General features: G+C 27.7%; 1 long non-coding RNA gene across 1 annotated transcript; it reads left to right on the plus strand.

The window, feature by feature from the left end:
* The first annotated feature begins 859 nt into the window (after positions 1–859).
* LOC139507382 (uncharacterized) lies at positions 860–2,729 on the plus strand. Its single transcript, XR_011660667.1, has 3 exons — positions 860–906; positions 1,139–1,206; positions 2,395–2,729. It is a non-coding gene; the product is annotated as an uncharacterized lncRNA (long non-coding RNA).
* Positions 2,730–4,159: the final 1,430 nt, after the last annotated feature.

Here is a 4,159-nt window from a genome sequence, read left to right on the forward strand (position 1 = left end):
TAAATAATGTTTTCGTTGATGATCTCACTGTTTATATGCAGTTTGTCTGGGTCTTTTTCTCATGATGAACATTTACTTGTCCAATCCTATTAAAATAAAAATCAAGCATACTCTTCATCCACGTCACAATTAGTAAAATATTAATGTCCTTTTCCTCTTAACTCTAACAACATTCTCTTTTGTAGACATTAATTGTGTAATACTAACTGACAAGTGTTAATTTACGTTTTTTGATTGAGTTAAGCATGCCAATTGATATTATATCGTGTGTTTTTCTATGTTGTAATGTTATGCTATTGTTTCAGAAAAAGAGAGGAGACGGTTTCGTACCATTAAAACGTTTAATCCCGCTACAAATGTTTGCACCTGTCCTAAGTTCCCGATTGAATGGTTTTACACTTGTAATTTCTGGGCCCTTTATAGCTTGTTGTTCGGTGTGAGCCAAAGCTCCGTGTTGAAGGCCGTACATTTACCTATAATGGTTCACTTTTATAAATTGTTATTTGGATGGAGAGTTGTCTCACTGGCACTCACACCAAATCTTCCTACATCTTAGAACAGTAAATAAATAATATAATGCAAATGAATTGGAGAACGGACCAAAGGAATCAAAATTTTCAAATAGTGTTTATCAGAAAGAAAATTATTAAAGAAAAATATCATATAAAATGGAAAAATTGAAACAGATGCGTTGAAGACACATATGTCTATAATGCAATCGATTCAATGCGTAATGTATGTAATTATTCAAAAAAGAAGGTGTGTAATTATTCAAAAAAGGTGTGTAATTATTCACAATAGAAGATGTGCAATTAGACAGCTGTTGCGTGTTTCAATTTAAGATCAATTTATTATAAATCACTATTATTTGCTTTCAGTTATAGATTTACTTCTTGGAAGACACAGGTTTGTTTTGTACATTTTAGACAAATTTTTAGCATTCTCAGTGTTCATTATATGCACGAACATTTTGTTTAAGTTATTCTTACAGGGGAAATAGTGAAAAAAAAGTCATTGCATGGATATATATCAAATATTTTCTTTTGATATATAAACGCAGTTTGTATATCTTCTATATCTTATTTCATTTATAAGATTAGTTTAAAACTACTGAAATTTTTTCTTTATATTTTTTCAGAATTATGTCAACATTTTGTTGTGTGGTCGCTGTCATCTTCACCATATGTCACGTGGTAAATGCAGGCAGTAAGAAGTTTTTTTTCATATTTATTTTCCATACAACACAAGGATCAGTCAATCATTCAATATAGAACTCATATCCCGTAAAAAACGAATTTTAATTAAAGTAAATAATTATTCTGTGTTCCCATTTAAATATTTCCTTTATTATGTAGCACCTTTATCATGTTGATAGCTCAATTAAACACGGATGTTTTTTTACACAATTTCATGCTTTCTTATACAGATTCCCTGACCTTATAGATTTGTTTATTAGACTTAATCAATAAATGTTCGAGGCAGGTTTATTTCAAAGTATAAATCGTCAAGATGGGAGTGGCACTACCATGGATTAAACTGATCGCCCTTCACGGAATGTAGATGACCACGAGTCATGATATACTTGTCGTTAGACTTATTTCAATTTTGATTGATATGTTTGTTTTTCACCTTCTTTTCAACTTATCAATTTCAAAAGATTATTATATAATAGTGTGTCATGTGTTATTGTGTGACACGAGAAAAAGTTTGAATTAATATTAAGTAGAATAGCTTTTCAATTAATTTCAATATTAATGTTTAACTTCAAATAAAAGTATAATAGATAGTGATGTTTGACCTTTTTTATATTGTAAAGACAGTAGGGTTATTTTTTAAGCTTATACAAAAGTCTTAATACAGTTCTGATGTAAAAGAGAATAAATCTAATAAAAACAGATAAACAATAGTACACAAAATACAAGATAGAAAACTAAAGACCGAGAAACATGAATGACGCACACAAAAAAGATAGGATAATAGTTATCAAAGGTACCAGGATTATAATTTAGTACGCCAGACGCGCGTTTCGTCTACATAAGACTCATCAGTGACGCTCATATCAAAATATTCATAAATCCAAACAAGTACAAAGTTGAAGAGCATTGATAATCCGAGGTGCTACAGAAGCGTAAGCATATACTCACATGTGGCATCTCTTGTTGCTTATTTTATAGAACGCACCTAGTAACAAGTCTTATTTTGTAAAAAGTCGTCAGGATTGTAGTAACGGTATTATGAACATACATGCTTTCATCTTTAGAACGAACCTACAGTTTATATTTCATAATTGTATGATATATTGATTAATTAACTTTCTTACCAATTCAATGTTGCGTAATTTATTTATCTGTTCAATTATCAAATTTAAGTTTAATGTTAGCACATTTTCTTAAGGTCTTACTCGGCAATGTCATGCTTCGAATGGAACATGCGCAAAGAGAGGAAATACTTGTGAAACGGCTTACGGATCAGGATGGACAAATATAGGAAAATGTTGTAGAGGTGGGCCATGTTGCAAATGTAAGTATGTTATATATGTACTGAAGCTTATACGGTACAATTATGAAATAGTTTTTTCCGCCTCCAACAATTGTCACTTTACAATGCTTATGAAATTCGAAAAATTCAATTAAGTTCTTTGTGAATTATAATGCCAATTTAAATGGTATTGTAATCAGTTATACAAAGCTAAACGGTTGATACTATATTTACCTGAGTACAAAACTATGTCTGAACTGGTTATAATGTTTTCACGACTAATGTCAAGAATACTTAAAACAATATATTTGCATGATGTTGATATCTATTTATATCAATATCGATTTTTAATTTGCTGTTATTTTCTTCAGAAGTCGTCGCAAGTCAGTTCGATGGTCGATAAGATGGCTTCAGCCCAGTAGTCAACACTTTTTGTGCTGACATGAATTATCATTGATATGGCTATATTCATAAATTAATTGTTTACAAAAATTGTAATATTTGAAAAACTAAGGCTTTTCTACATAAGAAACCTTTGCAACCAACAAATGTATTGTTCCAAATTGCCTCTGCCATACTGTTAATGTTTTCATTTATTTTGACAAAGCAGTATAAAGATTTCAAGTGAGAATTATTTTCATTGATGCATTTGATATAAGTGACATGCATTTGTAACTAAGAAATGTAAGTTTTACATCCTGGGGTCTTTTGACTTGAGGTTCGTGGTCCTAAAAAAATGTAGAGAATAAAGGTCAAGACGGAGGTCGTGTTCTAACGTTTAATTGGATTTTTTTACTTCTTTTAAAAAACCGATAAAGTTATCGACCACAGAATTTTGTCGTAACACATACACTTTAGTAGGAAGGATACTTTGGCATTGGAAATGTGTTTTGATTGAAGTTCTTTGGCTACTTATTTTCAAATTGAGGTCAATGTTATATGTACACTTCACGTTTTAATTTTTTTTTATCGATGCTTTAATTTAAATTGTATGCAAGATAAAGGTATTGAAGTGACCTTGTGTTAAACGGAGGTAGCTTATTTTTTGTACTTGTGAAAAGTGTAGAAAATCAATCTTTTTTTTAGAATAAGTGTCAATTAAGTTATCATATGATACCAGAAAGGAAATGTTTCAAACCGTGAATAACACATTATCTATAAAATGTGTACATAAACCATATATATGTTTAAAATTAGCTAAAAGTAAGCACAGGAAATGATATTTGTGTTCAAATTTTAATATCAATGGGATCAAAATATATCGTTTCTAGTGGAGAGATCATCAGTTGTTCTCTGAAAAATTTATTTTTAATTATAATTATAATAATCATTATCTTTATTATTATAATTATAATTATAATTATTATTATTATTATTATTATTATTATTATTATTATTATTATTATTATTATTATTATTATTATTATTATTATTATTATTATTATTATTACTTTTTTTTATTATTATTATTATTATTATTATTATTATTATTATTATTATTATAATTATTATTATTATTATTATTATTATTACTATTATTATTATTATTATTATTATTATTACTTTTTTTAGTATTATTATCATTATTATTATTATTATTATTATTACTTTTTTTTAGTATTATTATTATTATTATTATTATTATTATTATTATTATTATCATCATTATAATTATAACAGT

This window comes from Mytilus edulis, unplaced genomic scaffold (assembly GCF_963676685.1).
Source record: "Mytilus edulis unplaced genomic scaffold, xbMytEdul2.2 SCAFFOLD_525, whole genome shotgun sequence".
NCBI lineage: Eukaryota > Metazoa > Mollusca > Bivalvia > Mytilida > Mytilidae > Mytilus > Mytilus edulis.